The 24,043-nt window shown below is 38.3% G+C and overlaps 1 protein-coding gene across 1 annotated transcript in view; it reads right to left on the bottom strand.

The window, feature by feature from the left end:
• The window catches only part of ADAMTSL1 (ADAMTS like 1), a 473,068-nt gene that overhangs the window by 308,541 nt on the left and 140,484 nt on the right, over nucleotides 1-24,043 (bottom strand). The window lies entirely within an intron of this gene.

The raw sequence follows: 24,043 nt of genomic DNA, 5'->3' as shown, positions 1-24,043 counted from the left end.
ATCATACAGAAACTGCCAATGAACAGAAGCCTGATGGCTCTCTTTGTCACACTACATTTCAAACTATTAATAGCTGACTAATTCCTGTCGTAAAGCCTAACTCTATAGATTAGAATGAAAATCATGGAACTGTAAAATTATAGAAGATGTCTTCTAGTCTTTTCTCCTTCCTCGAATAGGAACAATAATTTTTAACATTCTCAGCAGGCATTTGTCTAACTTACTCATAAAGACATTTAATGACAGAGATTTCATAGAGTCACCAGATACAGCAAACACTTATCTGTCCTTACCACTACAAATTTTTTAATACCTAATCTTGATCTTCCTTGTTATTATTTAAATCCACCACTTATCCTATGGAGACATAAAAAAAAAAAAAAAAGATTCCTCCCTTTATACAGCAATTGTTTACATATCTGAAGACTATTTTCCCTTCCCTTTATCCTTTTGTAAACACAGCCCTGCTTAAAGACACTGTAAGCATCAGTCAACTATAATTTTCAACAGCAGACACCATCAGATTTACTTACATGCTCTCTACCCTGCAGCCTAAGACCCTCTGTTTTCAGATTAGTGCTGTCTGCCAGTTACAGAGAAGTTCTGGCCATAGTATAGGTTTCTGTATAATATTCTCCTCTTACCATAAAGCATTCTGGTCCAACAAATCTATGCTTCATCAGAAGTGCTTTTTCTTCCTCTGACAAAAAATAGAAAAAGAAAAAAAGAAACAGGGCAGTATAATGCACCTTGTTCAACTGAATCAGACTTTCCATTAAACTCACTGAAGGATTCATCTGAGATGGGACAGAAGCAACAGAGCCAGAACAAGGGTGGCTTCACTCACAGTCAAATAGTTGGACAATGTTCCTCTGAGTTAATAGGACTACATTTAAATATGTATGCCTTCCTTTATTCAGTGCAGCACTTCAGAAATAAAGAGAGGAAACAGCAATGGAATATAATGAGTTTATTTCCCTTGCCTCTTTCATTAATTTTGACGCTTCAGATACACTTGAAAGTCTTAACAGACACTACAGAATCTTCATTTGCTTGATGTAATTAAGCTGTCTGTTCTGCAACTAAATATAACAATAAAATTCAACTTCACTGTTCTACTTGCTAATACAGCTACCGTATTTGTTTCTTGAAACTCTTATGTTTCTTGAAACTCTTATTCTGCCTAACACAGTAACAAGCTATCCAGAGTTATACGTAAGATGTGTCCCATTAATTCTATGCTCTTGGAAGAGAGTGGATATCATTAAAATGCCAATAATGAACAAGAAAAATTATGAAAAGCAGTTGTCTCTTATGGGAAAAAGATCTGTTTGGAAGTATTGCTATTTTCTCATAGTCCTAAAACCACCACATTCAGTTCCTGCTATTGTTGCAACTAATAAGGTCCCTTGCATTGACAGGTTTATACTAGTTCAGTTATGTTGAGTTGTCCAATTATTTCACTTTCTTTCTCACAAGGAAAAAGTGATGTAGTTAATGGCTTACTAAGACAAATGCTGGTGCATGTCTGCATCCAACCACAACTTCATTTTGTTTCATAATTGCAGTGAGTGCAAACTACTTCATGAAGTCACTGAGGGGAATTAATCAACTGACAGAGGTAAGCCGGAATTTATGACAAGGAATCTCTATTCCTATGCTTTTGAGAAGGCAAGAGTAAGAAGATAAAAAAAAAGTATCTGGGGACCAGGAGAGGGCTCTTGGAGAGAGAGTTTTCTGTACAGTATTTTGTTACTTTTCAACAGATCTTTTTCTCCTTCACATTCTGTCTGCCAGCAAAGAGTATCTGTTTTAGAAGTTTCTTAAAGAGTTTTTCTGACTCTTCCTTTTACTGCTGCTTGGGAAGAAAATAGTGCAGTTCTGTATTTGTTTCTATACCAAACCATGAAAAAGTTCAAGGTTTCTGTGTCATTCAGGTAACACACAGAAGCTACTCATGCAGTATGGAAAGACAGACATTAATTGACATACGTGCAAAATAATCATTTCTTCAACAGGGAGTAGCAGTAGTAACCACAGGGGCTTATCTCACCCTAAGGGCAGCTCGACAAGTGACCTACATAGCCCTCAGGGAGGTCCAGGCTAATCACTATCCAATCCTGTATAGCCACTGCAAGCATGATTTACAAAATTGATAGTGAACTAGAACTATGAACTAGAGCACAGAGGCCATGCAGATCATCCCAATTCCTCCATCAAAAAACAAGCATTTTCAGGAAGACTTTTGCAGTTTTTGTCAAATGCTGAACCCCCTGAGAATTGGTTAAGACCTCCTAAAAATATCAGGTAGTCAAGGAAATGAAGGTCTGGTCTTAACTGTGTTCTGCTCCCACAAGGTATAGAGTATTCTTAATGACCAGCTGTTATTAAGAATCCTGACAAGAATAGTAACAATTCAGTAAAAGGGAATCAAAGCAAACCAAAACCAAATTCCCGAGCCGCTGCTTAAGAGGAGAATGACAAAAGGTGTGTGCTGAGAGGATGGCAAAGAGAGCTGCAAGGCCTTATTTCATTCAGTTTTGTGAGACTGCTTAATGAAAAATACGCAAAAGAACATGTAAGTGCTCCACTAATCACATGTGGAAGGTGCCAAGACAGGAGGAGAATCATGCTATAATACCGCTATATTCTGCCAACTGCCTGACAGCAGCAGGAGGTGGATTCTATCCTTAATACTTTTCACTGATCTAAATTAAATCTAGAATTATTAAGATGACTGAAACCTACACAAGATCCACTGTGCATTTCAAGACCTAACCTGTCCCTTACTGAGAAACAAAGACCAAACTCCCCTGGCCTGAACAAAAGACAGACAGACACTTTTCAATACACGGTTCTCATTTTAATGACCTCCTTCTTTGTCTTTTGTAAACAAAGGCAATACTCTGTAGTCTGAAAGTTATGAAATCAGTGGAAAAATAAAGATAGGTAAGTATGCATATGGCTACACGGAGACAGTTGGCACTAAAACTTAATGGATGCCACCAGCACTCTGTGGTTTTAACAGAACTGTATGTATTAAGAAACAAGCCAGATCTCACACTCAGCGCACTTCAGATCCTACGCTTGTGATAGGAATTGAAATTCTGTTCAATATACTAAAGGAGGGACCAATCAGTGTGAGGCTTTACAGACAGAATCTTGAATTGGCACTGAATTCATTCGTTGTCCCACACAGTATCACCAAATATAGCTGGTCAAATCAGCTTCTTCAGAGATCGAAAAATTCTGTAGGGTAGTAGCTGATGGAAGGATCCATAAATTATTTTAAAAGCAGAAGTATGGAAAGTCAGAAGAAATGAAACAGCATATTCTTTCTAACAGTAAGATTCAGCACTTATGGCATATCTTGTAGCAATGAAATAAAATCACCATGCTTTGTGCAAATGTTACTTCTTAGGTAACAGTAATCTATGCTGTTCTCAGCAGAAGGTGACAACATAGCTGAAAAAATATAAAATCCAGGGTCAGAAACGTAGCTAAGGGTCTTGATCAACAATGAGGAAGTATTCAAATGAATGCCTGTAGCATTAGGAATGTAATTTAATAATAAACAGGATGCAGTACCATATAAATTATATTCCTTACAGCAGCATATCATTACTGTGACACAGCATGTCTAAACTTTCAATGCTTTCAGCTCTCCTTAAACAGTGACACAGCCACAAATCAAAAGAACTGCTGATAGATGGGGAATACAACTGTGGCATTTCTAATGTGCACATGTACAATCTCAGTCATGAGAAAAACCTGTCTGGTAGAAAATCAAAATTTCACTCCTGGCTACAATGAAGCAGATCTAATGGAAGGAGAGAGAGGAAGAAATATTTTGAAAGTTGTTCAACATTTTCTGTGAGTCTGAAGACAGAAAAGGAGGGGAAGAAAGATGGAGGAGAGGAAAAACACTTGCTTTTAGAGAAAGAAATACCTAACGGCATGCTACACTGTCACAGCAAGATGAAGCCAATATGTTGCTGTTGCACCTCTGGATTAATCATAAAACCAATAACCTGCAACTGCCAAGGATTCCTTTTCAGTAGCTCTAGGGCCTCACCTGTCAGAGGCATGTGCTATCCCTAATGTTCTAATGCTCAAAAACTGAGGTATATTAGCTGCAGACACATTCATGTCAAATCTATTCACATTTCATACTCTTTGTCATGAAGAAATCACTACAAGTGTAAGGCAATTACACTTGACAAAATATGGTAGACAAATGCTATAGGTGCATGAAGCTTCTGTTCTTCACTACTCTATAGAACACACAAGGAATTTTCTGACTACCAATCAGTGCCATTATAGCAATTTCTCTAGAGGAAAATAAAAGTGCCTATAGGCTAGCACAGGCTTAAAAAAATGGGCAGTATTCTTTTGGAGGAGGATTTAACCAGGACACACTGAGACAATGACAGAAGCAATATGGTCTAACAAGCTGAAAATGATGCAGCCTGGGTTTCCCTTCCAAATTTGCCACTGGCTCACCATGTGATAAAGAGTAAGTCATTTAATGATGTATCTCCATCACTGTGAAGTGTTCTGAGGTCTACAGATGAAAGACTATATGCTAACGGGACATTTATAATGATACTTATCATTATAAATTATATATAATGATGTTAATAATGATATTTATCCCACCTATTCAGCAAACACATCTGGAGAGGTTCCTTCAGATCCTCTAGAAAGAATGAGAACTTTCTAATACAGTCAAAAACAGTGGCAAAAACATCATCTGCTTTCCTGCAGGGTGAATTTCCCTCCAGGAAATTACACACTTGTTTCTCCAGACTTCTCCTCATCTTTTAAGTGCTAAAACTTAGCATAGCCTATAATGAGGATTGCTTCCCACAAATTACACAAGCTGAACAGTGAAGTTAGCTTAAAGCAGACCTTGGGAAAAGACCTATGAGACATGGACACTAACAAAAGCATTTATATCTGTAAGAATAGAAATAAAAAAGAAAAATTAAAGTTTATTATTATCTTTCCTACGTATAAGTTTCAAATGTAAAACATGTTTGTACCTTCCCGGTTGTCATCACCAAATGCTCTGTTTGCACTTACACATTACAAAGCTGTGCTATCATGATCATTCTCTGAACCTGTCTAAATGCAGAAAATACTTAAATACATGTATTATACAGCTTAGTCTTACATACAAACAAAGCCAAAACACACAGTCATAAGCCTTAAATCATGTGGTTATGCTTTTATATGAAAATTACACAAAAAAATGTATGCATACACAAATGCTCATACAAAGAAATGATGGGGGGGGCTATACCAAATTCTGCAATTTTTAAACAAGATTAAATTATGGAATATAAAATATCCCTCAGCTATTTATTGAAAATCTTCACCCACCTTCATAAGCCATACATACATCCTTACAGAAATACTAATATATTTAAATGTGCAGCATATGTAATTTTAAGTACATGCTGAAATATGTATCTTGAAACATACCAATAATGGAAAAAAACATGCTATTTGTTTTATTTTTATTGTGTTAGAAATCTGTTTTTGTTATAGGTTTGCAATCTGTGTTAAAAGCTGTACTTCACTGAGTGAGAGAACAACTAAAGTTAATTCTATGACTAGGGGCACAACCCTCTCTCCCATGGAGGCTGCTCCTAAGGCCATGAACCAGGAGGCATTCATTACATACCCATATCAACTGCACTTTCTAAAAGGGGATTTAATGTCTGCCTGGTTTTTGTTTCAGGCATGAAAGAACTCTTCCCTGGATTTCACTGAGCTGCAAATGGCACCCGGTCAGCCAAGTTCAGAAATAATGACAGGCTAGGCAAAAATGCCATTCACACCATTCTTTGTTAGTAGGTTATCTGACACGTTTTAGTTGAACTTGCTTGACAAACTGCCATGAGGTAAAATCCTCACAAGTTCAGGTAGATGACTCATGACTGCTTCCTCTAGTCTTGCTGTAGGGGTAGAGCACAAAATGTCCAACACAACATATTTGCAAAAAGTTCTCTTAAAATATATTGCTCCAGCATTATAAGTACAGTTAAAGGTATGTTCTGCAAAGCATGCTCTCTGAATAACAGGTGTCTTTTTGCCCTAGTTTGCACAGGATTAATTTGCTTATGAGTATGTGGCTGTTATTGGCATGGCAGTCCTTAAGATTTGAATTTATTCCTGTTTGATGAAACTGCTTACATACTGAATAGAATTAGCAAACTATTCTCATTTTGAAACATATAGCATAGACACTAAATTATCCTTAGAGCTCAGAACATAAATTTATACAAAATTAATACTACCAGGCTTATGACATTAGGCAGCCTATAAAAAACAACAAAAAGCTTATATGTGACAACAGCTATCAGAAGAAATATCTAAGAAAATGACTTCATACTGATTTGATCTTTGCCATTAGTTTATGAAAGTTTATCTATCATTTACTGATGAAAGGCAACAAAAAAATTGCTTATTCCAAAAAGAATTAGTCTACATGAAACAATCATTTCATTCTGCAGGAAGCTCATTTTTCTTCTTAGAAGGCAGCATTATCTGTAATTTTTTGTCTTCCTTTTAATGTGATTCTAAGTTGCATACACAGTGACACAGTTTATCAAGCCAATGGCCAATTGACTTGGATTAAAGAATCACTATGGAGCAAAGAACCAGGAGTTTATTTCTCTTCTCTGATATAAACACTAGAAGTGACAAAAGATATAATAAACTGCATCTCACTTGCTCATAAGGTAAAAAAATTTTGTCTCAGAAGGACCCAAAACCTCTCCAAGTATCTCCACATTGGTAAAAAGTGCTCTGAAATGCAGCTGCTGTGACTCCTCTCAGCTGCCCCATATTCCTGTCCATTCCCTTCTGCTGGCACCGGCCCCGCAATCATGCTCCAAACGTAAGAAGTGTCTGCCCAGCTCAGTGGCTCAAACCAGCTTACCACAGTCTTAGGAACCTTATCCTGTGGTGGCCAGGGTGAGCACAAGATATAGCTGTGAGCACAGGGTGGGCCATGGAGTCTCAGCAGCCTAGGCTTAGGTTGGTGCAAACCCACTGTAAATGCTTCCTAAGAGTGGGCAGAAAGGACTCATTTGGTTGCCAGTCAGGATAGAGAAAATTTCATGTGAGGAAAATGAATTTAGTTAGTTCAGGAAAAAGGTAATTCTACTCAAAACTAAACATGAGTAAAAGGGAGAGGAAGAAGCTTTCATACTTCATAATTAGATTCCTCTTACTTATTCTTGTGAATAAAATGAGTACAAAAACAGAAGAAAAATTCCAAGATTGCTCCAAATCTGAAAAGTGTTAACAGCACTTGATTCCCCCATCCAAAAACCCACAGCAATAGCGGCATGCGCTGGGGCTGCCACAAGGTCAAATAAACTGGGTTAAGCAATGCATTACTAGCTGGAGACAGTTAGTAAGTATTCACTCCTAACAAATTACTGTGACATAGCTTAAAGAACTGTCAGTCTGTGGGTCTTACAGAATATTATGGCTTCTATTAATATGGTACTTGGGGTCATTTAGTTGTCAGGATGTTATACGAGTATTTGGAAGGCCTACAGTATCATACTGTAAAAATGTAGTACAACGAATTATCAGCATAATTTGGTTGCCGGACAATATCCAGCACACTTGATGATAATCCATAGTTTGTAGATCTTGACCTTCCTCCCACCACCAAAGCTTAAGCATCAGAGGGGTAAGGATACAAATTTTTCAAAGTAGTACTACTGACTACTGATGATGAGAGTCATAGCAACATGGACAGGCTCTGAAAGCAAACCTCTTGAACGACTATCAGCAATAACAATGATGGACTTTTAAAGGCAGGAGGGATAGGTAGCAGTAAGGAGTGGCAGAAAGGGAAGAATGATTCTCTCAGTTATTTAGAAAGTGCTACTCACCTCAATATCTGCCTTGAAATAAAACACCAGCCACAAAGGAAACTCATGCAAGTTTCTTGCACAACTCCAGACAAGACTGTGCAACGCCAAGCCAGACACCTAATGCATTAGGCCTATGAGATATTTTGGTCAGGAAGGTAAAGAATCAGAAGAACAAGTAAGGAAAGTAAAACAGACTTTTAATGTTGATATTAAACACTAGTGTTCGAATACAGTCATTATTTACTAACCTTGTTTAGTAAAACTAAAGTTTAGTAAAAAGTCATTTATCACTGAGAGAGCTCTCTCATTATATTTTTAAGATTCAACTATGTATCTTCCAATTTAATACTTCTAAACACCAAGATTACTTGAGTGGAGAGTTTAACTAGACCTTACCTTAATTATTCTGGAAATAACAGTTTCAGCAAAAGCCTTTATTATGTTTTGCTGTCTTTACAGCTGGCCTGAGGAGGCCGCGTCTCAAGTACTGTGTCCAGTCCTGGGCTCCCCACTACAAGACAGACATGGAGCTACTGGAGAGAGTCCAGCGTTGGGCTACGGAGATGATCAGAGGGCTGGAGCACCTGCCCTGTGAGGAACAGCTGCAAGAGCTGGGCCTCTTCAGCCTGGAGAAGAGAAGCCTGAGGGGGGATCTTATCAATGTGTGTAAGTACCTGAAGCAAGGGTGTCAAGCAGATGGGGCTAAACTCTTTTCAGTTGTCCCATGTGACAGGACAAGAGGCAATGAGTAAAAACCGAAGCATAGGAAGTTCCGCCTGAGTATGAGGAGGAATTTCTTCCCTGTGAGAGTGACAGAGCAGGGGACCAGTTTGCCCAGAGAGGTTGTGGAGTCTCCTTCTCTTGAGATATTCAAAACCTGCCTGGATGTAATCCTGTCTAACATGGTCAAGGTGACCCTTCTTGAGTAGGAAGGTTGTACTAGATGATCCCCACAGGTTCCTTCCAACCTTATCCATTCTGTGATTCTGTGTAACATGGCATACCCAGGACGAACTGGTAAACATTACTTCATTTATTTAGTGCCTCTTTAAGTTGCAACCATCTTAATGAATGAAAAGTACCTTTATGATGGATACCCCCACCAGAATCTATCTAGTGAAAGTATCTACGCCCATATTATGCAGAAATTTGACTTCGTACATACTTATATGGCTTTAACATCATCATCATCCCCTGCACCACATTTCTAGGAAGATATGAAGACAACATCAAGATGTATCAGTTTTCAAATACCTCAGTCAGAAACCAAAAAGGATGTACCTTTAACAGTAGTTCTGTGCGTAGGTGATTTCAGCCTGGTTTCTAGAGTTTTCTTGTGCCCTGGTTGAGCCCCTTGAAACTGAATTTGGGCTGAACTCTGTTTTGTGCCCTTCCTATTGTTGTGATAGTTCATACTAGTGCTTTTCTATGTGGTTTCTCTTGTGGCAAGTAATACTTTAGCCCAAGCTGTCAACATTCCTTGACTAATGGCACTAACTGAGTCTTCTGCTACATAAATGCTTCCTCAAAATCTAGAACTCAAAACACTAGTGAAGCATTTCCTACTTTCTACATGTCTCTAAGATTTATCTCTTGCTTTACATGCATTGCAACAGAACAAAGTTGTAATGCAAAGCAAAACACAAAGGCCCAACCACTATCTAAATGCTATAAATCAGCAGAAGTGCATGTTCTCTTTTTCTTTAAGATTTTTTTGTAAGCCAGCAGGAACAAGTTCACCTCTCATCACCAAATAATGATCCAGTATTCCTGCATTCTCATTGGTATTTTTGTGCTTTCTCATTGCACAATTCTGCTCTGCCCTCTCTACTAACAGAAATCCTTTCCCCAGATTACTCAGTGCAGCCATACAATTTTCATAACCATGTTGCTTTTCCCCTTAATAGCTTTATCTGTGGAAATTCTCAGTAAGAAGTAGGGAGGAGAACAGAAGATTTTGCCCTCAGGAAACATTGGTATACAGGAATCACACCTGAGCTATTTCTGATTTCAGGAAAAGGAAAAACATGGCAACTTTTTGATCATGGTGGGAGAAGTAATGAAAGGGTTAAGTTGGCAGTGTCAGCTCAGTCAACACTTCCACCACCCATTGTTTCCTCTACAAGTTCTAGAAAGAGGATTGTGTTGTGGGGTAAGCTGTCAACCCAGAAATCAGCATTTCCCTAGAAATGGCTGCAAACATCATCCTTTTGTTTCATTTCAGTCCCTGTCCCTCAGGGGACATAGATGACAACTACTACTTACCTCTTACTGAAGCTGAGACCAAACCAAACCAGCTAAAGCAAAGAAAACTGCCGCTGAACTCCATGAGAACCAGAGTAATTTCCTCTTGTATTGCCACTTCACATGGGGCACTGGATGCTTAGTTCTGTGCTTGCAGTTCTTCAGGACAGAGATGCATTTACTGCCATCCTGGAGATACAGCAATGACTCCTCTCACTCGCAGCTTCATGAAGGTGGAGCAACTACACAAAGAGGTCTCTCTCACACAGCGCACTGCTAACAGCCACCTCCAGCCACAGCCACTTCAGCCTCCTGTCCTTCCCAAGAGACTCTCACCAACTTGCTTTCTTTTCCTGAGCTACTTTTACCTCAGAGGAACTCACTCTTGAGCATAAATATGATCTATGAGATACGGTCAGACAGAGGGAAATACTTGTATGAATTGGATATGAAGAAATGTGGCATTTTAGCTACGTTAGAGCAAAATTAAAGTCTGGATTCAGTTCCTCCATCTGCCTGAGAGAAATCTGGTGCCCTAAAGCAAGTTACTTCCTGTAACTTTAACCACATGACTCTCAACATAGGCAACCTGCATCCCTTTAGAGTGCTTTGAAAATAAATTCTAATTTATTTATTTAAACAAAGAGAGAGTTGGGTCAGGGAATTTTAGGCAGGTGCTAGGGAAGAGGGGAATTTAGAGTAAACCTCCCTTTTGTGTTATGTGTACATCCAGTTCTGTTGTTTCAAGGGTTTTTTATCTTCACGAATAATCAGCCAGTGATACCTAAAAGAAAATAATCTGCCTCTGTTTCCTTTTTCAGCTGTAAAATAGTGCTGATGATTCACCTCTGTTTTCACACTGATACAAGCCTGCTGCTCGGCAATACCATTATTTTAGCAAACAGTGAAGCACATCCAGTATCTATCCCATGACACCGTATTAATAAATTATTTCCTGTCACTGTTTTAACTGAGAATAAAGGGAAGCACCTCCTCTTGCCACAAAATATTTTTCTTTTTTGAATGCTGATCCAACCCAGAAGCTGAGCAAAGTGAGAGAATCCAGCACGTAGACAGAAGTCTTAGTGTAGAATTTTTGCCTCTGGTCATACATTTCTATAGATCTCTCCCTCGTGCATTATCTTTGCCAGTACATCTGACATTCAGTTACATCTGAATCAGTACATCTGGAAACCTTTTCAGTGATCAAGTTTTATATTTTTATCTAAGTCACATTAGGCTGATATTTCAAAAGACTATTCAATAGCAAGAATCAAAAAGATTTTACTATAACAAAATCTCAAAATTCAATTGCTATGCAGAATATACACTTTGCAACCAAAGGTATAAAAATTAAACAGTAAAAGACCCATATTGCAGACGTCTGAATCTACCTATTGCTTAACTGAGTTACATGCTGAATGTACTCCTTTCTTTTATTCTTCCAGCCCCACTTGACCTATTTGCATGCTCGGCCAAAGTAAGATCAGATATATGTGATTAACCAACAATGTTTCTTTCTTCAGTATCAAGGCATCATAATACTTTCATTAGATGCACTGAAGCTCTAGTTATTCTCAAAGTTCAGAATTTTCAATGCCAAAGCAAAGATTAGTATTTTTTCCTATACATTCGAGCTATTTTGAGCACTCCAAATATCAATGCAGAATCATTTAACTAAATTAATTCGAGTTTCCATCTATCAAGATGTTTGTGCTTTATTGATTCATGCACCCTGTATAACAAACAGGAATTTGTTTGTTCTTATGAGCACACCATTACAAACAAAATTCACTAGTATTTTAAAATTAAGTAAGCAATGTTAAGTAAGCAATGCAAAACCTACATTTTGGCTGTTTGGCTAACAAACGTCTATTAGCATTGTTACTATTACTTGGGAAGAGAAGAATTTTCCTCAATGATGTCCCTTTATTGTCCTTGGAAATCAAGGAGAGGAAGGAGTAAAATCAGAAATTTAACAATATTTGCCTTGTTTTATTTAGTAAACCCTCTAATTTGCATATAAAACTGAAAAGCTAATACGTTTTGCTAGCTTTGCTAGCTCTTAAAGGACAAGGTCTTTCCTCTCCTATTTGCTCAGAATACGTGACATGCAAATGTGAGTTTCAGATACTGTAACATCAGGACAAAATTTTTCACTGCCAACTTGTAGAAGAAAGAAAGGTCATTTTTCTGTATACTTCCTACTGTATAACAAATGAGGTGTATTTTATAATGTATACTCTATCCTTTTGCAAATCTGAGGTAATTCACTCACGATGTCACAAAGGGCTTAAGCACTAAGCAACAAATTGCTATGCCTAGAAGGCAATACGGGTTTAATATTAAGCTGACTAATGTCAGGGAAATACCAAGTACCTTGCATCAGGCCTTTGGAAGGTTATGATTAAAAGTATAATTTCCAAGTAGTTAAATACAGCCCCTTTGATTACACTTTACTTTGCCTAAAGAAACAAGCTAGGGCTGCTCACAATGGTTGTAACCATTAGTGGGCCAAGAGCCGGCAAGTACATGTGCCAGCAGGGTGGTCAGCAAAGCAAACCACTGGTCACCTGCTAGCCCAGCAGCATTACTCCATACGACATACAGGGTCTGGTGAAAAGGGTCAGTCTCCTTGTAGTGTCCCCAGGTGAATTTCAATCCTACCTGGAAGGTAAGACTGAAGGGCTGGCCCTAATGCTCTGTTCTCACCACTGCAGCGCCTGCAAAGTATCCACAAGGCCCAGCATGCTTTTACTTCTGGGCTAGGTACTATTTCCCTTACAACCACTGTCTGGAGGGAAGACTCTTCTCCCAGAACTACCCTGCTGTAGTGATACCAACCTAGTTTCCAGCTCCACTAAGCTATGGTGTACTTCCAAATGGCCAGCAGACATGTATTATGCACCCTCTAGACTCCTCAGGTGCCCAAAATCATGTGCTCAGAAATATGGACATGAAATTCCAGTAGCCTGAAGTGAGAAACCACTCCTTCCCCCTCCCTTTTTTTTTAATAAAGACCGCTCTTACTGGAAAAGGCAACTTGAGGCCCCAAGTCAGAGAGACTATTTTCAAACAGAATATTTGAATATATCTCTGTACCTCTCAGAGGTACCTCTGTATCCACCGTGTTCACATGGGTAAGTTAAAAAAGATCAAAATCAGATTTAATAAACTTATTTATCTGAAAAGCAAACTTCACTTTCAAACGAATAATGTTAATATTTTCAAAAGAATTGAATAATGCATAGTATTTCTAAGGACTTGCAGAACTTTTCACCCATAGTTCAACAATGGGATTATAGATTAGTTTAACAGAGGTGAAAAATTATTCCCTCTGATCTGCATGGGTGAGCAGGGAGCTCTTGACCCAATTCAGACAGAAGAGGAAAATACACAGAATGTGGAAGAGGGGACAGGCTACTTGGGAGAATTATAGGAATGCAGCCAGAGTATGTAGAGATGCAGCGAGGAAGGTTAAGGCCCAGTTGGAATTGAGTCTGGCAAGGGATGTCAAGGACAACAGGAAGGGCTTCTTAACTACATCAGCAGCAAGAGGAGGACTAGGGAAAATGTGGGTCTGCTACTGACTGGGGCAGGGGCCCTGGTGATGAGGGATACAGAGAAGGCAGAATTACTGAATGCCTGCTTTGCTTCAGTCTTCACTCCTAAGGGCAGCCCTCAGGAATCCCAGAGCCTGGAGACAAGGGAGAAAGTCTGGAGAAGGGAAGACTTTCCTTTGGTTGAGGAGGATGGGGTTAGAGACCTTCTGGGCAGGCTAGACATCCACAAATCCATGGGCCCAGATGGGATGCACCCACGGGTACTGAGGGAGCTGGCAGATGTTGTTGCCAGGCCGCTCTCCATCGTCTTTGAAATGTCATGGAGAACAGGAGAGGTGCCTGAGGACTGGAAGAAAGCCAATGTCACTCCAGTCTTCAAAAACGGCAAGAAGGAGAACCCAGGCAATTCTAGGCCCATCAGCCTCACCTCCATCCCTGGAAAGGAGATGGAACAGCTCCTTCTGGATGTCATCTCCAGACATATGGAGGAAAAGAAGGTGATCAGGAGTACTCAGCATGGATTCACCAAGGGAAAATCATGCTTAAGCAATCTGATAGCCTTGTCTGATGGAATGACTGGCTGGGTAGATGAGGGGAGAGCAGTGGACATTGTGTACCTTGACTTCAGCAAGGCTTTTGACACTGTCTCCCAGAACATCCTCCCGGATAAGCTCCAGAAGTGTGGGTTAGATGAGTGGACAGTGAGGTAGTTTGAGAACTGGCTGAAAGGCAGAGCTCAGAGGGTTGTCATCAGTGGCACAGAGTCTAGTTGGAGGCCTGTGGCTAGTGGAGTTCTCCAGGGCTCAGTACTGGGTCCCATACTGTTCAACTTCTTCATCAATGACCTCGATGAGGGGACAGAGTGCCTCCTCAGCAAGTTTGCTGATGCTACCAAGCTGGGAGGAGTGTCTGATACAGCTGAGGGCTGTGCTGCCATTCAGAGAGACCTGGACAGGCTGGAGAATTGGGCGGAGAGGAACCTCCTGAGGTTCAACAAGGGCAAGTGCAGAGTCCTGCACCTAGGGAAAAATAACCCTAGGCACCAGTACAAGCTGGAGAGCAGCTCTGCAGAGAAGGACCTGGGAGTGCTGGTGGATGACAAGTTGACCATGAACCAGCAATGTGCCCTTGTGGCCAAGAAGGCCAATGGTCTCCTGGGGTGCATTAGGAAGACTGTTGCTGGCAGGTGGAGGGAGGTGATCCTGCCCCTCTACTCAGCCCTGGGGAGCCATTTGAAATGTTGTGTCCAGTTCTGGGCTCCCCACTACAAGACAGACATGGAGCTACTGGAGAGAGTCCAACACTGGGCTACGGAGATGATCAGAGGGCTGGAGCACCTGCCCTATGAGGAACAGCTGCAAGAGCTGGGCCCCTTTATCCTGGGGAAGAGAAGCCTGAGGGGGGATCTGATCAATGTGTACGAGTACCTGAAGGGAGGGTGTCAAGGGGACAGGGACAAACTCTTTTTGGCTGTCCCATGTGACAGGACAAGAAGCAATGGGCAGAAACTGAAGCACAGGAAGCTCCGCCCGAATGTGAGGGGGGATTTCTTCCCTGTGAGAGTGACGGAGCACTGGCACAGGTTGCCCAAAGAGGTTGTGGAGTCTCCTTCTCTGGAGATCTTCAAGGCCTGCCTGGATGCAACCCTGTCTAACATGCTCTAGGTGACCCTGCTGATGAGGGAGGTTGGACTAGATGATCTCCAGAGGTCCATTCCAACCTTACTGATTCTATTATTCTATGACTCTATGACAGATGCTGTAGTATCTGTAGAAATCAGATAAAATAGAAGACTTCTGGCAACAAGGAGATCAGTCTCATATTTTTCTTATTATTCTTTTACACTCATATTGTTATTTTCCAGTAAAGGTTTATGTTATGGTGAACATGCAAATTCACCACTAAACTGCAAATCAGCTTTATTATATGTATATAATGTGGCATTAGTTAATTATTCACAGCTATGAGCAAACAGTGTATCTTATAAGCAAAGAGTAACACTCTGAAATGAATCCTAAAGAATTAAGTACCTTACAGCTTACAGGCCTAGATGTTAGACAAAAAATCCCAGTAGTTAAAATTCAGAACATTTTCTAGGCTAGTGTAATTTCTGCTTGTCGTTAATCTCACCCATATCCAACTGGGAAACAGAAAAACACATTTTAAAATTCTTCAGTTTATTAGTGCATGTGAGCTACAAAACACAAGATAGCCAAAAGTTGTAATTTTTCTGTAGAGCTTTTTTGTTCTGCCATGTACAGTATATTTTTCATTTCTTTTTGCTTATATCTAAAATTTCAGCCTTCAAGTAGACAGTTCTCCACCATCAACAGAAATTTGAATACTACATCAATAAAACTGGCAAGATCAAGTGAATAGTGGGACTGGATATTTGGTTTTGTAAAGCTGACTGGCTTAAGAATGTATCATCTCTTTTCGCTAAGGAACAAGATTCACTCAGATCTGTAGGCAGATGGACAATCTTCCTTGTAAAATCCAGATCACACACAAAGGAAAACAGAGAAAGCAAAAATAACACTTTCCCTTCCGTTTATTTTTATTTCAATTTTAATCTATTTTTAAAGTGCACTGAAAAGCCATGGGAGACCCCATGATCTTAGGTTCCCTCAAACCGTCTGTTTCAGCTTCAGCCCTAGCCATGGTGTCTGCTGTTTGTAGCCTTTGAAGTATCTACAGATTGGGCTGACACTGCCCTTAGCAATTCAAGGGAGGAACCAGTGGTTTGAAGGAGAAAAAAAATCTCTGCTCACAGCCAAGTTTTGACTTATCCGTCAGCTTTGTCCAATCCAAAGCTACTTCAAAAGGCTTCAAAGTGCAGACAGAATGGCTGGGATTGAAGTTGACTTTGGAGATTTTAAGATCCAGGACTCAATAACATTTTCCAAAATTAAATTGTAAATGGATTAAAATGAAGTCATATAAGTAAACAGATATTCCAACTGCCTTTATATCCCTTTGCAATCTACTGATAAAATGTGCTATGGAAGAGGCAGACATTATATAACCATTGTTTAATTGTTTCAATTTAATTTAATAATGTCTGTTCTATCTGTGAAAATTGAAAGGTTATTAAAAGATAACTGCTTGCTTCAGGTGCTGAGCAAAACTGGCTTTGTGCCCCACTGCTGAGCTCAAGGTGACTCACGCTGCTTTTCATTTTGTAACACAGAGAACCTCAACACATTTAAAATCTATTTTCAGATTTATGAATTCCTTAGCATGATGATTCCACTCATATTTCTGAGTCTTTTTACGGTAACAATATACATCTGTATTTTAAAATAATGTTTAATTGAAATATAATACTTTATGTATACTTAATATACATATGATCCCAAAGTCTTGCTACTGTGTGTTGCATCTCATGACTTAATACCAGTTGAGCCCTTAAAGCTAGACATTTTCCCTGTATCTCTTCTTTGGAGAGGAGAACACACACTGGAACAGGATGTTTTGAGGCAAGCCACTTTGGACTCCCTTTGGATCCCCATTCTGCCTGATCAACAGCAAAACTTGAACATTGGGTTCAAAAGGCCACTCTAACCCATTAGGTCACAGGAAAAGAAAAAAACTATTTTCTCATGCCTTCCTTCAAATATTTATTTGCCCTGGAAAAGAGAAACTACATTAAGCAAACTTTATTAACTGAATTAATTGCATCCTGCATTAAGATAGCTCTGTAAAATGTGGAAAGGCCAGGTAGTATTTCTCTGTTCCTGTAGCTTATATGATTTCTATATAAGGTAGAATCAGTTCTGGGAGATAAATTAGAAGAAGCTCCACCTGAAATACTGCAAAGCTTGCTGATTAGTCAGTCTCCCACAACGTGGGTACAAGTACTTGCCTCAGGTCAGCAGAGCAGGTATAAAACAGCAATATTTCTCTGACATATAGGCGGGTGCCATGATCATGATCTTGATATGTATTTCTTTCTATGTCCCATTTTTTGTGGCATTTCTTTCGGTCTGATAACCCTGTAGACTAGGAAGGATAACTTTCCACAGTGTATTCCCAAAATAGCTTTCCACAGTGTTTCTCAGGTGCAGCAGCAGTCTAGCTGTGGAATACTGAATTACAGGAACATTACCATGTTCCCCAGAGATCTGCTGTTCATCTTTTATGCACTCTAAGTGCTGTGAAGAGAACTAGTAAGAGCTATTCCAGATTGTTTTTATTTTAGCTAAATAACCTAACCTAGATTATTCATGCAAAACTTACTAAATAGCTGAAAAGTGTTTGCTATTGAAGAAGAGAAGTTTTTCTCTCACTTCTCATCACAAAGGCTGCTATCATAGACAAATATGTTAGTCAGAGTGGTCTCAGTTATCCCATTTTGGAAAAATCTGCCACAGAAGCAAAACAGCTGAAGAATGGGCTTCTTCAAGCTGCCATGCTTCTCATCATGGAAGGTGGACCATTACATGATAGAATCCAGTCAGTCCAATTTACATAGTACAGTCTAAGTTTGTAATCAAAGACATTTCAAAAGAGTTGTGAGAGTATGTTAATACAGTGCAAAAGGAAAAGTCTATTTATTTCTATCATGCTGGGAATCCTGATGGGTGATCTGTAATCAGTATAAGACTTGGCATCAACATTTGTGGTTAAATTGATTACTGAAATTATCTAAGAAAGACATTGTATAATTCCCTTCAGATAAGCAGTTGTTAATTAAGGAGGAGACTCTCACAATGCGTCATTTCATTTTCCCACACAGCTACTTCCTGAAATGACAAACATTCCCACTGATACATGGTCATGCTTAACATCACTTGGCAATTTAATGCTAGAACTTAAGCAGGAAGCAAATTAAAATGCTTCACATAGCTTAAAATTAATTCATGGGGATCATGTACACAATTATCCTGCGCGGAACCTGTCCAGGCTAGCCACAAAGCTAGCCGCTATGGCTAACTCTCTGATTGATTGAGTGAAAACAGTTTAGACTGCCTCAAATTCCAGCTGTGAATATATGATCTCTCTCTAAGTGGACAACAAGTTGGCTTGTAGCTTTATGTTTTTCAGTCTGCAGGTATACCTATAGACTCACAAAGACCATTTTAATAAAGCAGTCCATATACCAATTTACAGAGCAATTTCTGTATAAAGAATGAAAAAGGCAGAAAATTATACCATATGATGTCATAAATACCTCTATCTATTGGTGTGTATCTCCGAGCATCTTGCTATGGGTCATTACCAACATCATTTCCACACATTTTGATAGGCAAATGGTGAAAAATACCCTTCCTCCACCTTTCTACATACACACACACACACAAATCATGTAAGAGCTCAAACCTGGAAGTCTAGTTAAAATGCTTAAGAACAATATCTGAAACACAGAAAAGAAAAACAAAAGATATGCAGAAAATGAGACAACATCAATGGGCTGTATCTGTAACACAAAACAAGTTTTTAAATGTGAACTAGAACTGTGACTTTATAGTTCAGCTTAGAAATAAGTTGGTGGAGAAAGGGTACTATATCCTTTTCCTCAGTCCAAAAAGTGAAACTTGTTCTGCCTGCATCTTAAGTGGTTTCACAAATCAAGATTCAGGGTGGGAGTGACCAGCTATTCAGTAAACTATGCATTTTGATTATTTTTATGCCTTTTTATGCCTACATCCACATAGTGGGAATAGACATAGAATATCTATATGCTGAAGATATTCTATTTCACATATTCAAAAGTATTAGCTAAATTCTATTTCTAAAGATAATCTATTTAGGTTTAGTTTGCTCAGGTTTATTTTGCTTAGGACAGTCTGCTTTTATACTAGCTGGGGTCAACTGTGGATTTGAAAGACTGTTACCAAGACAACCTCAAAGAATCCCATTTGATTTCTAAATATTCTTCCAGGAGCTCAAAAGTACTGCAATTCAGAGATCTGTTTAAACTCATATGAGTTTATTTCTTTATTTTTATTTATTTTACATAATTATTTACATATAAAAGCTATTGAGAGTACTCCCAACCATCAAACACATCTTACAACACAGTTATGCTTCAAAGTTATGAATTATAAAAATATGGTAGTTCGTAGAAGTTTATATACTTAATGCTAAATTAGCTCAGCCTCAGTATACTGAGAACTTTCTAAAGTTATTCTCTTCAAGATTTAATGATTTCTTCTAAATTACAGGATTATTATTTACTAAAATAGCTAGGAATCTATGTGGGAGTAACTGAATCTGGATTTCTCCCTTCAAGTTTCCTTTTGGAAATGAAAGCTTAACATTTTCCCTGTGTCTTTCACATGATTTTTAATTCAGCTTTGTTACACAGAATGTTTGGATGTCCTTCTGGGTTTCAGATAAGATCATCCTATTGGATGCCCAACCAATTTGCACCTGAAATCAATATTTTTTTCAGGAATAACTTCATAGCCCCTTCTGTCATTTGCCTGTAACTGTTGCCCCAACTCTCTGTGCCTGCAGTTACAAATCTTTTCCAGTAAAGTAGTTCCCAAGACTCTTCAAAGCAGCATGTACATGAAAAGAATCATCTAGCTTGGAGAATTAATACCACATTCTTACGTTTGGTGTACATTAATTTACATTTCAGTTTTCTGAAGTTACTGAGGGTAAGCTAAATGGACATTATCTCAACAAATGCAATCACAAAGAACGAGGCAGCTCTCAGAAAAACACCTGGACAAGGATGTTAGTAATTCTGACTAGCAACAGAACAGAAAATTAGCTCCGGCATTATACTGAATACGGGTCCATGTTAACCAAAGCATTCCTCTTTTTCCCCCGGGATGCTGTTTAACATCATTTACGGTTCAAACATTACTATCACTGCCATGTATTAAACAGCATGATAAGAAAAATCCTCCAGAAATATTTCTAATCTTGTAAATAACATTTTACAAAAGAATTGTATGAAAATAATTTCTCACCAAAACCTGGGTTTTATAATTGTAAAATTCATTTCACTTAAGTCATGAATTCCAATATTATTATTGATGTTTTGTATTAAAAAATAAACACATTCCACATAAATACTGCATACAAATGCTGCCTTCATAAAATGTGTGCTTAGTTCTCTAGGAAACTTATTCTTCTTTGAGCTATAGCATCTAAGATTATGTAATCATAATAAAAACGAAGCTCATATAATTTGCACTATCATGAGTAAGCTGAAGCAACTGTTAAGCTGACTTTCCTTCTTGCCTTTGGGTTGGTGAAATAGTAAGGTTAAAAAAGCCTTGAAGAGTGTTCTGAAATGAAAATCTTTATGTTCAGACAGTCCATCCAGAGTTTTAAAGACTCAGGCTGAAGAAAGCATCACTCTTTCCCACTGCTTCCTAATGGCACAGCCTCAGGGGATATCATTCTAAAAAGCAGAGATCAGTTGGGCAATTTCTTAACAAAAACTGAGACTGAAGAAACTGTAATTACCTGCATTTTTGCATATATTGGTAGAAGAGAGAAGAATATGGAGTGAAATGAAAAAAGTTAAGAGGCAACAAAAATAAGTTAGGAAGACAGAGACTGAAAACACCTCCAAACATTAGATGTCTATCTGAATTTTTAGAATCAATTCAACAATATTATGAGAACCATATCTTTGGCAACACATCACCTTATAGTAACTGCACATCATAGTAGAAAAATTAGGCATGCAGCAAGGGTACGCCTCCTTGGTACTTCTGTACTCTTAAACTATATGAAATTAGAAAAAATATTTTCTTTGTGTTTCTTCTCTCTTACCAAAGGAAATTTCTTCTCTCATATACAGAACATCTCTACTACATTGTATATTTTGAGAGGGAGAAGGGTATTTTAAGATTAATCCAGTAAGTAGAGCTGTCTGGGGAAAAAAACAAAAAAACTACCAAATATCACACTACTTATCTTCTGGGAAGGAAAAGCTTGACCAAGATGCAGAAACAAGCAAGTGAAAGAGAAATAACATGACCTAATACTGTTCTATACCAGACTTCAATTTGTACATAGTTATAACTACAGCTTTAAATAACAAAAAATAAAAGAAGATAAACTTGCATTCTTCTCATTATCCCAGTCCTGTACCCTTCTGTTTTTTCAACATGTTGCAAAACACCTAAACAGGAATTAAACGGAATGGAAATAAAAAATAAAATAGGAAAATGAGAGTCAGAGTTTTCACCGCACAACAGTACATTAATTTTAATTATGTCTCAATTTGTTTTCAAGTTTTGAATCAAAGTTCAACATTTCATAGGACAGCCATTTTATCTGACCAATTAGTTTAATTTTTTTTCCACATCCTGCAAGCTGTAAGCTCTTTTACCTATTATTTAGTTTTAGTATAACATGTTTTTTTAAAAGCTGACATTTCTGTCCTTCTGGTAAAGTATGCATAAGAGTAAATGGAAATACCAAATACACTACAGCTAATAGAAGACTAGGTATGTTCTAATTAAGAAGTTAGGATGATTTATTAAAAAATCATCAGTATTCCTAAATGGTAGGATTAAATATAAAAAGATTTTCAAAGTAAGATACATGTAGAGATTTTAGCCCTAGAGGAGGTTACCAGAGCCAAGAACACTATGATTTACCAAATGGATTTGCAGTCTTTACATTTTGGTGAGAGCCTTTCTCACTAACTTTTGGGTATGTAGTTTGTTGTTTTTATAAGCACTTGATATCTTTATTTTTGGTTAACTATCAAAATACTGCCCCTTTGTTGGAAGCCCTTATCGTTAATTATCCTTTTAAGGATAACCAATATGTAAAAGTGCTTTCCAACTTTAGAAAATTGGGAATTGGGAATTGTTTTAGGACACTTAAAGCCAACTCTGACAGAATATGTGAAGTAAACACCCTATTAGAAGGCATTCTGTAATCATGATCAGTGTGAAAGATCCTATATGCACTTAAACAGAAAGGACTATAGAAGGCTGCATAATTATCAGAGCTTTCTTTGCTCTTAACACATCATTCAATCACCAGTGAAACTTCAGAAGTCAGTGACATTATAATGTAGAAAGGGAGCACAGCTATGCTGTGATCAAGCGTTCCTACACCTGTGGTTTGGGAAAAAGAGGGAAAGAAAGAAAAAGGCTAGATTTACTTGCAATAAGGGCAGTTGTATTTCATGAGTAGTGTAAAAAAACAAGCCTTAAAAGATTAAGGCTGAAAAAAACATGAGAGTTAGTGTGCTGTGAAACCAGTTTCATGTTGTTGTTTTTTCATTTTTTCCCATTCCTTCTCAGATTTCATTCCGGTTTATTGTACTGGGCAGTGTACAATGACTTGGAAGAAAAGGCTGCTTTGCAGACCATACGCTGTCAAAGCCAGATGAGTTCCATTTTCCCTGAAATACCTGGAAGTGTGGGGGGGGAAGTGATAGAAGAAAATTTCATGAGATGTGAGACAGAAGAATTTGGTACTAGACTTTACCACTCCACATAACACAAGCCTACATAAAAAAGCTTCTGTAAGAAATGTTGAACACCATGAACTCTGTTTCTAAACATGAAAAATCTGTCCTGTACATTAACCAAGGTAGAAAGGGAGAGCAATAAGAGATGCATTTTTGGGGCACATTTTGGGCCTGAAATCGAGTTAAAAGACTTTTTGCTACTCTTGCCTGTGCTACTGCTATTGCCACTACTGAATAAGCCAAGCTGGCAGACCTTTTGGAGAAAATACATTAGTAATTACTTGTGATTGGCTTGAAAGGGAGATGAAAAGAAGCTTTTACTTAACCTATGGCAATCCAAAGTAACACAAGTAACTGTCACTTAAACCTGAGGATCTGCTACAGTGTTTTACAGGAAGTTTACAGGCAGCTCAGCACAGGGCCACATTTAGCTCACAAAACTAAGCAAAACTTTCTTAAAAGCCTGGAACTGTCAAATGATTTGAAATTCACGAGAGAAAATTCACATATAGAAAAAAACTGAACCCATTTGAAAGAGTTTTTCATGCAAAACTAATGGCTGTAGTAGTTACAAATAAGATGTATGGGAAATGCCATTGCTTGTGCATAACTTTCCCTAATCTCCCACCATTAATGGGCCTATGAGCTTTGTAGATAAACAAACAACATCAAAAGGTGTTGAATTGTTTAATTTGTAGAAGATTGTTTTTCTTAGAGTAAACAGGAAGACGAATTTAACCAGTCTTACACCATGAATATTGAATACATGAAAATAGGCAAGCTACTTTAAGTTTAGCTTATGTCATTATAGGAAAAGAGGGCCAAAAATAATGAAAAATTCACTATTTTACCACATAACTTATACAAAGTCCTCAAATAAGTATAAAGCTTTGCCAAACTGTCAGCTCTGATTTCTTCACTTGAAACTGTGAGCT

Source organism: Rhea pennata, chromosome Z (genome assembly GCF_028389875.1).
Source record: "Rhea pennata isolate bPtePen1 chromosome Z, bPtePen1.pri, whole genome shotgun sequence".
NCBI classification, from domain to species: Eukaryota; Metazoa; Chordata; class Aves; order Rheiformes; family Rheidae; genus Rhea; species Rhea pennata.
This window is presented reverse-complemented; position numbering and strand designations above follow the sequence as displayed.